The sequence below is a fragment of the Anomalospiza imberbis genome, chromosome 3 (genome assembly GCF_031753505.1).
Source record: "Anomalospiza imberbis isolate Cuckoo-Finch-1a 21T00152 chromosome 3, ASM3175350v1, whole genome shotgun sequence".
In the NCBI taxonomy this organism is placed as follows: domain Eukaryota; kingdom Metazoa; phylum Chordata; class Aves; order Passeriformes; family Viduidae; genus Anomalospiza; species Anomalospiza imberbis.
In genome coordinates this window covers 10,093,842-10,107,500 of record NC_089683.1, presented here as the reverse complement: position 1 = coordinate 10,107,500, position 13,659 = coordinate 10,093,842, and the positions used below count along the sequence as shown (strand labels likewise).

The 13,659-nt window shown below is 42.6% G+C and overlaps 1 long non-coding RNA gene across 1 annotated transcript; it reads left to right on the top strand.

Annotated features, from left to right (window-relative positions):
* The first annotated feature begins 8,228 nt into the window (after positions 1-8,228).
* On the top strand, positions 8,229-9,881 carry LOC137471995 (uncharacterized). Its single transcript, XR_010997952.1, has 2 exons — positions 8,229-8,500; positions 8,783-9,881. It is a non-coding gene; the product is annotated as an uncharacterized lncRNA (long non-coding RNA).
* The last annotated feature ends 3,778 nt before the right edge of the window (positions 9,882-13,659 follow it).

Genomic DNA, 13,659 nt, shown 5'->3' with positions numbered 1-13,659 from the left:
ATTGTCAGACAAAGGATGGCAACAAAGCAGAGACTCACATAAAATTAGATTAAAGACTTTAACTCTTGGTGCATCCTGCACGGTGTTTCCATGGATCTGTAATTGCCCAGGGAAAGAATTTGCAGTGGGAAGCAGAGGCTTTCTCTGAATCCACAACAAGCAGTTCACTGCGGCTCGGGCTCCAACACAAGCTATGGACAGCTGACATCTTCTGAGTGCACATCAACCCCAACTCTGATTTATGGCTGAAGCTTAAGAAGGATTTATCTTCAGAGCCACCTCAAGGAGTATTATGTGAAAGGGGAATGAATAAAGCAAAAAAGCCATCAATTTCTCTTCCAGTACAAAAGCCTGGACACTCAGTAACCATGCAGAGACAATAACTGAGTGGAGCACATCAGTGTGAATGCTGTGATCAATGTTAAAAATCTTCTCTAAATTTCTCATTAGCATTCCTTGCTAATTACTTACTGGGGGGAGCAGGTGTTCATATATCATGAAAGAATAAAATTTTTAAAGTCATCTACTCTTTTAAATCACTTCCTTACTCAGCCCCCAAACAAACGGAGAAGCATGTTAGGATCTTGAGAGAGTCTCCCTTTGATCAGACTCACTGCACAGAATAACTTGACAAATTGTTTTAAATGTCCAGTGTGATTACTGGCAACAGAAAGGTCCTGAAATAAACTCTTTTTTTTTTTTTTAATGCTGAGTAACACAGACAAAATGGCAAAAATGGTTGGGTAAAAAGCTAGGCTACATAATGCTGGTTTAATTATATTTTCTGTTTAGTTCTCATCTCCTAGTGATAAGTTCTTAGTAATTCACTCTTGTCCCAAATTTATTCCTCCTGTGCTTTAGTAGTGTATTAAAAAGGTATTCTGCTGACAGATCTTAGTAAATTTTAGTGGAAAAAGTGAAGAATTGCCACTGATGGTAGGCCTATGGCCACAGATATAAAAAAAAACTTATCCAGTCCCTCTGCAAAGAGTTGTCTACTAGTAGAAAGGAAGCACACAGGAAAGCAACAAGGATGTTGAACCTTTGGAAACTGTAAATGAGTAATCTTTAAAATTTCATTTCTTCCCTGCAGGACAAAGAAGGTAATAAATAAGGAAAACCCAGCTAAGGGGGTAGAACACTCCTGATATCCATGCACGGGTGATGCAGGAAGTACAAACTTCAACAGAAAATGCTAAAAAGTCTGCACATTTCCTGGGTGTGACCCACTGTTAAACTCACACTATACTCAAGTTTAACAGGAGCACAGAGGTTTCTTTTGGCAGATTAACATTTCTTGTAAACATAAACAATAATGAAGGAGAAAAGCAAATTCACCTGGGAGACAACAAGTAGAAAACCAAAGAAAGAGCTTATGCTAGAGCCAGGCCTAAGCCCAAAACCTGTTCTGCCTCCAACCCCAAGAACACTGATACACAGCTGAGCTCTGTAAAACCCTGGTCAGGTACTTTTCAAGCCCTTGTCCTATTGAAGATAACAATTTCCAAACCTTCTGGAAACAAGATGTGAAAGGACAGCAACACCATAAAAGCTGAGTGCAGACTATACCAACATACACACACAAGCTGGATGCAAGTACTTAGTCTCTTCAGCTCTTCTTTATATTTATTTAAAACCAGATTTTTTTATATTAGTACTGATTATCTAGAACTCAGCAATCCATGACCAAGTGTGAATCCAGTGTGATGGACCAAGGCAATGGGAAACAACAGATTAACAACTTCAAGTTAAAAAAAACCATAAAGTCACAAATAGATGCTCTATCTATTGCCCGTGGCCTCATTCTGCAACAACATTAATATGTCCCCAGGGAATAAATAGGACCATATAATGGCAATTATTGTCATGGGCTCATTGCAGACATGACCTCACCCTCAGGACTTGGAATCTGCCCCTGACTGGGCTGGAGCTCCGGAGGAATTTTAATGATGGGGTGTGAGGGTCAGGCTGTGACACCTCTTTTGCATAATAGAAACCCTGGTGGGTAGTCTGGTGGGGCTGACTGAGGCTGATTGCTATCTGAGCTCCCCTCAGGGTCTCCAAGGAACAGGTTGGGTCAACAGGTAGCTGACCACTCACACCCAGTGCTTTAATTTCTATAAGTGCCCTGACAGAAATATTAAACACTTTCTATGGTGCAGCCTCAAATTTGAACACTTGAGAATCCTCTGGTTTGGAGTAACACTTGCTTTCCTCATGGATCTGGAACAGCCTGTGCCTATCGCACCCCAAATAACAGAAAAGGCTGTCTTGTGCTCTCAGCTTTTATCCATCTGTAGTTCTGTGTTACTTGCTAGGGACACTCACTTTACCCAGAATCTTAGAAAGGAATTCAGCAGTACCCAGGAAACTGGAGGAAAGTGTGACCTGGCAGTGACCTGTTAAACTACAGACTGCTCACACCTTCACCTGCTGGGAGCTACCAAGCCTGGTGGGAAGACATGTCTGCTCTAATGCACAACCATTTTCAGCTAACAGACAACTCCCAATTACTCTGCAGAAAGCTAATTCCAGCTCCCACTTGGCACCAAATCCAAGTATCCCCAGGACCCCGTTTAAATGGTGAGGGAAGCCTTCGTTTTGTCAGTCTCTGCCATACCAGTCCATTAACCCCACTGAATTACCTTGTAGTCCCCATCCATCAAAGTGTCTGTCTACCTGATGAAGAGTTATTTCTTGTGTCTGTCACTATGTGCCAGCTCAACAGCTAAAGCATTTATTCAATATGATTAATACATTATATCCTAACTGTGGTATCTGCTCTGTCAACCTGAAGACATGGCCAGAAAAGTTCTCAGGAACATCAAAGACAACATATGCATATATGGCATGCCAGGGGAATCTAGGAAAGGACAAATTCCCTCCACTTCCCACACTGGTGTTGGAACACTGCTTCATTTGAGAAAACTGAACTTTGACAGGAGGTAGAAAGGGCAGGAACAATTCAAGGGGCAGCAAGAAGCATTTCACAAATAGTTCCCAGTGCCTAAGAGAACTGAAAAGACATCTGGTAAGAAAGGTGCTTTCAGGGCAAAGATAAGGGTGCTCAGATCCCATGATGAGCATCAGTACCCATCAGTATCCAGAAGCTGGGAAGGACAGAAGACGAGAAGCAGCAGAGTGAAACATTCTGCTCGGGGAAGGGGAAGTATAAAAAATTACAGAATATGAAGACATAAAAGGTAGGACTCCAAAAGAAAATGTTACCAAGCTGTCCTGGGTATGTGTCAGCCTGACTGCCTGCTGGGACTGGGGCTTACAGGGACTGGAGTCTGCTGTCTTTGTGTTTGCTCCAAATCACAGACTCTTTGAGCTTTAGCTTTCACTACCTGCACAAGGCAGTTATTTGAGGAAAGGGCTTGGCTTCTCTTTGTACTGCTGTGCATGGGAACTCCTTGCTGCAAGACACCCTTGAGATTCATCACTGGTCTAAACCTCTTAGCTTCAAATCTTTTGCAGATTTCTTCCCTTATGACATGTGAAGTATTGAAAATCACTCCATGCACCACCATGTCTGCACTGTTGTGCAAGGGGATGCTTTGATGCTCTGTGGCAATTCTTGTCTGCAGGACAGGACCAGTGAAATAGTACAAGAAGATAGGTGTGCAATGGAACAAGAAAGTACGTACAGCTCCCTTCATCACCTTCACCAGAAAAAAAAATGAGAACATGAGCTCAGTGTGCATCTGTGGTGAATTATGTGCAGCCACACACTGGTAAAGACCACAGGACCCAAAAAGCTCTGCTCCCCTGGGATCATCAGCAGCTCTAAGGGGACACCAGGACAGTGGGATGAGCTTGGGTTGGGCCGTCTTTGACTCAACCAGTGCATTTTCCATTGTCACTGAAAGCATGCCCCAAGGTGCCAGAGGCTGTAGAGATCTTTGATGGAGTGGCCTTTGTGCAGCAGGGCCTTTTGAGGCTGACAGGCTGTGATGGCAGAGCATGGCTGACAGCCTGGCCCTTGGGCTGTGACACTCCACTTGTGCTGGGTTTTGAACAGATTCTGCCTTCCAGCAGCTCTTTGAACCCTGTGGTTAAAAGAGATGAATGGGTGGTCATTGAAAAGACCTAGAAATAAACCACTGATTCAATTATGAATGAAATGGCCTAGCCAGCACTATTAAAATAAATATTTTGCCTTATATTGACTAGGGAAGGGAGTAATTTTACAGCTGTGTCCACAGCCAGGGTGATGCAAGAGAATTCAGTTGAAGTTGAGCAAAAGCTGTTGCTGAATGTGGGAACATGTTCTGGGTGATGAAACACCCTTGGTCAGAAGAAGCCCTTTACTTTTGGGTAATTTAATAAACCACTGGATAACACATTGCAGAGAAATCTGCCATAATTTTTCAGGTCTCAGTCAAATGCTTCCCTCCCTGACACAATTCTTACATGTTATTATTATTATTATTATTATTATTATTATTATTATTGTAATGTTATTACACATTTCCTACAACTTTCTGCCCTACCACTGAGTGTGCCATTTGGCCAATGGTAGTTTCACTCAGCATAGCACATGCTTGGTTTCCTGGGACAGCATTTGAACAGCCTGACTGATCTTCAGGTGAGCACCATAGTGCGAATAAGGTGTTTGTATCTCCTCAAAAGAATGCTCCAGGGTCTTAGCAGAGCTGAGAGTATGCCACTGCATAGATTCTGCTCACTCTGTGTTTGAAAGGAGCTCAGAGAGCTGAAGAGTTTTCAAATATGAAAGCAATGCTGTTGGGTACAGTGAAGATGTTTCCTGTCACTCCCCAAAAGGGAGAAGGTTTCATACTGTGAAGCCCTGGCAGAGAAGTGTCAGTCCTGTACTTGCAGGGAGACCCTGGAGGACATGCTCAGCTCAAAGCTGAGCACTCAGCCATGTAAATCACTGGAGCTCCAGAGGCACTGAATGTACCTCTAGGGACACTGGATAAAGAGATGGTCACAGATGTGACCTGAAAGAGAAGCATGGTCTCACTGCACATCCATGCAGCAGTTCCTGGAGAGTTATGGGACTGCTGCTGGTGAGGAAGGGTGTTCACTGCACTTCACAGACATTAGAGTTCATAAGAGTGGGTAGGAACTGTCATGAAACTACGCCTGAAGATTGTCTGTGTGGGTGACTTTGGTGGCAGGTCTCAAACACATCGCGTTTCTAAGACCATTCACACCATCTCTGTTCTGGTCAGTGATATCCACCTTAGTAAAACTCTGCAGAACAGATGTGTAAAGTTAGACTTGCTGAACAGGAAGGAATCACAGAATCAGAATTTACCACCTTTACATTACAAAACAATCTCAAAATCATGCAAGAACCCAAAATGAGGGCGAAGAGAGCTAAAATCCATACTGAACTCTCAGAGTCATATTTCCTACTTTGCAGTCTCCTCTCTGCCCTATGTCATCAGTGTGCATGGAAATCCAGGGAAGTAGTTTGTTTGTTTGTTTGTTTGTTTGTTTTTGTTTGTTTCTTTGAGCTCCATACTGCTCTGGAGTTGAAGGAGCGCTGCAAGACTCATGAGGTGCTTGGTAATTGAAGGGTGAAGGGTAAAGCTAATAATGTTTTCTATTTGAAGAAAAAGCAAAATGGATTTGGATGGATGACGGATATTATGAAAGCAAGTGCTTGTTTCTGTGTGTGTGCATTTGTGTGTGTGCACAGTCTGTCCTCCATCTAGTGACTGTGCTCAAGCCAAAAATGGGACTAAGAGCAAGGGTTTAAAAAAAATCCCAAAGCATAAACCAAAAAAAAGTCATTCTACTTTTTGTTCATTGTACTCCAGCCACAAGATCTTCTCTGAAAACATTTTAGAAAACTCTGTGTCAAGGCATATATAAAATATTAGAATTCCAACCTAAATAGCAGAATAATTTTACAGCTGCTGTACCTGCTGTACCTCAAGCCACCTATTTTCAGTTCCTTTTCAAAGATGTCCTTTTCACCATGTAAAATGGATCTTTCTTATTCCCTTGCTGCCTGCAGAATGCCTGGGAGAAACAGAGCAGTTAATGGAATTAAGGAGTGAGGCTCACTTCATCCCCTAAAGAAATTAATTTTTCCCCACATGCATTTTGCTCTGCAGTGACTGGTGTGGCACTAAATGATCCTCCTTGCAGGAGCCCTGCTGCCTTTGAGCAGCTCAGATAAAATGGAGGGGAGGCATAAGAGGGGAATTTCTGGGTTTTTTTTGGGTTTTTTTAAAATTTATTTTGATGTTGTCTACCTAAACTTATGCATCTCTAGAAAATGTCTTGGCCAGGACTTTCTGAAAAAGGTGGAAGTCCAAGACCAACCTATGTTTGAAGATTTCAGAACTAAACCCAACTAAAACAGCATACTCAGCAGTTCCCATTAATATGGAGTTGCTTGGGGTTGTCATCATTGGACTTAATTCTGGTTCCTCTATTTCATTTAGTGTCTACTCACACCAGCATGTTAGCCACTGACGGAATCTACTTCTGAAAGCTCAAAAACCAAAGTCAAGCATGCATTCCCAGATAATCAGATGTGAGATGCAGGGGGGGAAGGTCAAAGCTGCAGCTGGCCAGGCCAGAGCTACCCACAACAGAGCACATGTGCTCATGAACAGATCATTTCAGCCCCAGGAGGAACTCTCATCCCCCTGCACACCCAGGATATCTTCCTCTCTAGCCATCGTCTCTTGGTTCTCTGAGATATAATTTGCTCTTGCTTTAAACAGAACATCAGTTTTGACCAACAGTGAGTTTGAAACCAGGCAATAGTGACTTTAAAGAGAAAACATGGTAAATAAGAAACTGGAAATTGTTTCACAATAAGCACCCGGGGCCACAATGGAGTCAAGGGGTGATGTGTGCAGGCTGTGTGTTGTAACTTGCTGTTTTGCTTTCTGTATATTTGTAACTCATCCTAAAGATATTCCTGGAACACTCCACACAAAATGCTGACTGCTTTAGTGAAATACATCAAAAATAATGTACTGTTAAATTTCACTTATTAATTGTCACCTCAAGAGCACTCACTTGCAAGTGTATCCCTGGCCAGCCTGTCACCAGCCCTAGTCTAGAGCACCTCCAGGAAAAGATGAGGAATATTTAAAGCCCTGATTTGTGTACCCCTTTTGAGGTGTCTGGGTTACAGGATATGCAATGTTATGGGCTCCCACAGCAGGGCTGGTCCCAGTAAGAGGGTTGTGTACAAAAAATGTCCTGACATTAAAACAACTTTGACAAAGAAAGTGAAAAAATAAATGTAGAAAATATTTTATTTCACATTTTTTCCAGCGCCTTTCTCGTCTCCCCAGAGTAATAACCTAAGTTAGGGAATTTTCAAGTAGGAGTTCACCATTCATATTTTACCTCTCCTGCACCTTCATTTTGCTTTTTTTTTTAAAATTTTCTTCAGCAAAGAAAAAAAAAGAATAATCAGAGAAGAACAAAGGGGGATAAAAAACAAATGCTGAAATGTAGCATTTTATTCCCCTGTGCTAGGCTCATGCTATGGAATTTTTTAGAGAATTAATTTCTTATAATATGCAGGAGGCTGGGTGAGATTCCCTTCTGGGCTGGCTTCCCATGACACTGGAAATCTATGTAAAACTTAGGAAATCCTTCAAATAAGGGCAGTTTCTGGAGCTGGAGAAAGCCTTCCTTTGGCCCAGTGGGCATAATAGAGGTCAGTGAGCATGACAGAGGTGTGAAAGGAGCAGGCGAGAAAGGAGTAAGGAGGATTTTATTTGTGACCACTGGCAAGGGGTGTAGGTGGTGCTGGGTGTAGGAAAAGAGTCATAGGGTCCCCTCTCTCAGGAGACTACCTTGAACCCAACTTGGGTCACCTTTCATTCCACTCCCGTGAGTTCTGCCACAGCAATGGCATGGTTTGTCTATGAAGGACAGAAACCATCTTTATTTCAGCCCAATTTCTAGCTTGGAGGCTGGATCCTGTCCCTCAGAGGGCTGATGTGGGTGAGGGTGCAGGGTTAAGATGCTGTGCAGAAGGACTTTCCCAGGTTTCTGAGGTCCCGTGGAGCAGGACCTGCTGCTCGCACCTCGGGGACGTGTGACACAGCCAGCACCCGTCCCCTGGGCTGGCTCTTGGTGCATCCCCACTCCCAGAGTGCCCTTTCAGCGCTGCCCTTGGTGGGCAGACAGAGGTAGCTGCTGGCGCGGGCACGGCGGGCAGACCCAGGGCTGCAGCTGTGCCAGGAGCTGCGGGAGCTGAGTCGCTCCTGGGCCTCACCCATCTGACTGGTGCCTGTCGTGCCTGACCTGTTCGGGGGCCTAAAGAAGGTGGTTTTGGCATCACTCTCCCATGGAGATTAATTAGCTTCAAGTCCCTTATCTGGTGAACAGTTAATGATCTGTGCAAAACTGAAAATCTTCAACTGAGAGAGCTGAAAAAGCCAGCAGCCTAATGAGCACTTGGTGCCTCTGAGAGCCCAGCAGCCCTGTCCCTTCTGCAAACCACAGCAAGCACAGCTAATCTGATCCGAAATCCCTTTCATCCTAGGTGAGAGCCCTAACCACAGCCCTGTGGGCTGTCTGCCTGTCTCTCTGCTCTTTCATTTCAATGAAAGCTGTAAAATAACTCTCTTTTTTCTACATATGGAAATGGGAATAATTTCTGAAATCCCAGGAATATTTGCAAGGCAGGAAAAGCATTTCCTGCTCAACCACAGCTACAGGTCACAATCACAGCCTTCTGAGACCACTTACAGGCTCTCCATAATCGTACATTATACTCAAATGTGTTCACTTTTATGAATGTTTTGACGTTTTTTAACTTCTAAAGGGTTAATTCAGTGTGGGAGCAGCCCCAGACCTGATGAATATACCTTTGTGTGCAGTTCTCTAACTTCAGTATTTCTAGGTTAACACTCATGGACTTAAAAGCCAGATGAGATCCTGGAGGAAACTTTAATAAAAGTAGTCTATCTGTCTGGAATAAGAGCCCAGAGTTTGCAATGTAAAATAGTTGCTTATGAAAAATGCATTCTTCATAAGTGAAACAACATAATCCTCCTGGCAAAAAGCCAGAAGTTGGGTTTCTCATCCAAAAGCTGTCAAAAAGCAGACAACAGAAAAAATGCCTGTCACATTTTTAATTTCATATTCTGTGCGACTTTGTGAGCAGATTAACTACAGATGAGGAGAAGAAAACTTCCAGCACAGTTCAAAGCAAGAAGTCAAAGTGGGACAAGAGGGAGAACCACCTCCCAGGCTTTTCCTTGTGCTTCAGCCAGCCAAGGACTCAGTCTGTGTCTGGGGCCTCGTGCGTTCCCAGCTGCAGGCAGTGGCACTGTGCACAGCAGTGGAGGCACCATGCTGTGGGGACATCCATGGAGGGTTGTCACCTGGAACTGGCTTTATTGTCCTTTTCCTTGTCGTAGAACATTGCTGGGAGTGAGCATCAAGAAGCTGGGTCCTGGGGAGCCTGGTGGGAGGACCAGGCTTCACCTGGATGACCACAGGATGCCAAAGCGTCTTTCCCAGCAGGAAATCCTCAGCCTCTCTGCTGTGCTCCTTGGCACGGGGCTGCAGCACATGGTATTCCTGGGCCAGGCCCTTCAATAGCTCCTGTTTCCACTGCAGACCATGGTTTTGGTGGTTGTTTCATCACCACTGCTTTTAGCAGAGGGTTGGCAAGGTATTGCTGGTTGTTTCTAATACACCCCTAGAATTTTACCCAAGAGGCAGCAGGGTTTTAAAGATATATAAAGTTACTCCTTGTACAGCAAGAGCCACTGTGTAGCTTTCATGGGATAGAGGAAGGGAAAATTTCTTTTTCACTCAGAATATATTTTTATTCTGGCCAAAATTTGATGTTCTTTTTCACTTTTGTTGTCTTCCTTGTCAAAACAAAACAAAACAAAACAAAACAAAACAAAACCCCCAAAACAACAATGAAAACAAAAAAAAAAAATCCCAAAAAACCAAAAACAAACAAACAAACACAACAACAACAAAAAAGAAACAAAAAAGAAATCCAGCAAAACCAGAACTGGAAAAGCTTTTCACAGGGGCAAGTTTTGCAGTTTAGATGCTCTGCATCTTCCTTTTTTGCCCCGAAGGAAAAAGTACAGCCCTGAAACCAGTTCTCTGATGTGCAGACACTTCCTCAGGCCAGGGAATGATGTGAGCTCCCATTTCCTGCATCCTGGGGTTGTGTATTATGGGAAAAAGGCACTCAAGTTGGGGTGGGAATGGGGCTCTCCACCCCATGGGGCTGTGAACACCATCCAAGTACAGCGCCCTTGGGTGGGGTAGGTCTTGACACCACCTCAAGGTTTCTTTGTGACTGGCTTACGTGGCTCCTTGCCCACTGGGCTGGTTTGTGGCTCCTGTTTTCAGGAAACTCCATTTAGGGAGCCCAAATGCCTCACTCAGCCCTGTGCTGGAGACAGCGAGTGCCTGGGAACCGACTGCTGCACACCTCAGTGCTGTGGAGCCCACGCCCTTTGTGGGTCCTGTCCCAGGTGCCTCTGTCTCCTTGGAAAAGTGGATTTAGGCTCCAAAAGTGCTTAATGCCACCTGGCTCTTCACCAGAACTACTGGCAATGTCAGTTCCCACCACATGTGACCAGGCACACAAGTTGTAGAAAATAGAGAACTCTACAAAACCCGTTCATCCTCCTGACATCCTCAGCCAAAGGCAAAATTCAGCTCATTTTGCCCTTCCTTGCAGGTACAGTGAAGGGTACATGAAGGATCTATTGCAGCTGCTTAGTTGTGAATAACTCTTGAAAAAAGATGTTAATTTCCAGCATCTTGTGTTTCTTGCATATGTTCTTCATTGCAGTTTAATGTTCCCTCTTAGCCATTGCAATTCTATTGAATCCATTGGGTTATAATAGTGCTATTAATCCTGATTAGTATTTTCCTTTGTTTTATCAGAGTGCCCTGTAAAGTACCTTAGGAAGTGAGAGTGGATAAATTAATAATGATTGTAAATAAATAAGGGCGTTGCGAAGTCAGGATGATGGGTCACCAGTGGCAGAGAAATGCTTGCCAGCTGGACAGTGACCCTTGTGAGGAACAGCACAGCAAACCAGCTTCTCATCCGCCACAAAGTGTGTAGCAAAGATGTGTGACATCTAGGGGCCACCAAGGTTTAGTAAAACCAGGGCCAGAGTGGGAGGAAGGCCTTAGAGATAAGTATGGTGACCTGCAGGCTGTGACTCTGCTGCTCAGGGGATCATTCTTTGGAGACAGGATCACTTGTCTTTCAGGGAACGTCCTTTCCGTTGTGCGTAACAGCAGTTGCATGGGTTTAGGATGGTCTGGTGTTTAGGACATGAGTGTGATCTAGGATGACTGTGGTTTAAAAAAAAGAAAAAAAAGAAAAAAAAAAAAAAAAAGAAAAAAATTCTGTAAAGCAAAACTGCAGCAGTGTGCCAGAATTAAAGTGTGTGTAATTTTGCATCAGACTGACAGGTTAGACCTGAACCATAATGCCTCCAGACACCAATCCTGCATTTCAGAAAGGCTGTTCTATTACAAGTGCCACATCTTCTTATTTGCTCTCTGCTCAGAAGCACTTTGGTCCTTGGCAATGACAACTGCGTCAAAAGGGTCGTAAGAAATCCTTAGATTGACTATATTTAGTTTTTCCTAAAATCAAAGTAATACATTGATGCACTTCCTTTTGTTTTGAGATATAATTACATGTGCTAATTTATGCTCAGGAAAGTGATTAGAAGAAATTTGCCCTCCAGAGAAAAGCATAAGAAAGATTGAAAAGCTTGCTTGCTTGCTTTCTTCTGTAAAACAATGTTCTTTTAAATTAAAAAGGGTGACGTTAAATTGCAGTGCTGGAGACATGAGGCAAAATTAAACAAAAAATCCATTTTAATGGGAAGCTGAAACTGATGATGAGAAAAGTTGGTGTGAAGAAAAATACAGAAGAGGTTAGTGGAATCATAATTCAGCCTGACTTGTTTGAGAGCTTAGAGATCTTTCCCCTGTGTCACCATGGGGCAGAGGGCCTGCAAGGTGAGGGAAAATCTTATGATAATGAACTAAATTTCAAAAGAAGATTTGATATACACAAGCATCTGTTCAGATGTTAATTGCAAAGCATGATTAGTGCTATCAAAGTATTAGCAACCTAGAAAATTCCCATAATAATGCTGTTCAGACAATCCTGAGGTACCTGATTTTTTTTTTTAAGCTGTTGAGCCAATGCAACTGTCATGGTCTTGTTTCTCTTGCAGTAAATGTCACTATAGATTTTAATCATATGTTAAAGTTAAATTTTAATAAAGGAAGAAACAATTATCAAAATGGCAGTGCCTTGCCTAATTTTTATATCCACTGTGGTAAGAATTTAGTTATCAATCCTCTGAATCAAGTGACTGCTCAAATGCGTAATATATAAAATCTGGTGTGCCTCTGAAGAACAAGAATCATCCTGCTCATAGTCAGGATTCAGGATCCAGCCATAAAGATTGAAACTCAAATTTTTCAGAAGGTGAAAGCACTGGTTTCCAGCAAGGCTTTGTTGAAAGCTGGCACAATGCACAAGTGTGAGAGCTGTGTTTCTCTGGAGATCTCAGTTCTCAACAGAGAATACTACACAGATTTCTCATGTGCATTTGGATCTTCTGGTATGAACAGTTCCTTCTGAGCTTCAGATACCACACATTTTACTTGCACATTGTCTGAATCTGTGGAGGCACTCTGGAGAGTTTGAAAACACACTTTTACTTATGGAGTAATAATTCTCTGTGGTAATATTGCTCCAAGTTGTCTGTTTCGGAAAGTCCTCTCATCAGTTTTTGCTCAAAAGGCACTCATTCCTGCCTCAGTGAGGATTCTGGAAATGCTGTGTATGGGAATGTTATTTACATCTCTGTGCAGGGAGTGCTTTGAGTATCAGCACTACAGAAAAAGAAATCCCTGCAGAGTAAATTGATTCATAAGATTTGGCAAGGTGGATGTGTAAAATCAAAGATTAACATTTGAGAAGATATATTCATTCCTACAGTATATGCCTGGAAGTCTAAGGAGTGGTATGAACTTGAAAATCAAGACTGAAAGAGAGGTTAATTTTTCCAGCAGTGAACATTACTGTATAATCATTATGAAACAAATTTACTGCATGCCTATTTTTCAGTTTTCACCGTTTCATTCAACCAGAAGATCACATTTCAGCATCAGTCTTACACAAGAGCACAATATGGGGATGTGAGAAAAAATACACCTGAAAATCAGATTTAACAAGAAACACTAAGCATTTCCACTACCAAATCAAGAGAACTGTAATGATGTATTTTTTCTTCCTTTGGCAATACATATCTTGTAAGAAGATCTACTGTTTCACATTTTATGGTGTGAAGTATAAAGATTACTTCTCATCTTCTAACAAATCTCCAAGAAAATCAGTGGAATGAAGTTAATTATATGCATACGAACAAATTAGTGCCATTCTTGTGTTCAGAAAAAGCTTGTCTCCATGGAAAAATTTCCCAAAGAATATAGTGCTGAATAATCTGTTTATATTCCTTAGCACACTTAGACTAACATTTTTGGACTGAAATCCACTTTTATTTTGGAGCACAGTTTGCTCATAAGGGGATATTCTAGGATACTAATTGTAAAATTGTTTATCTGGCCTGGAGACAGGCCAAAGGTTTCTCTGTAGCATTTTCATAATGTCAAAAACTAAAG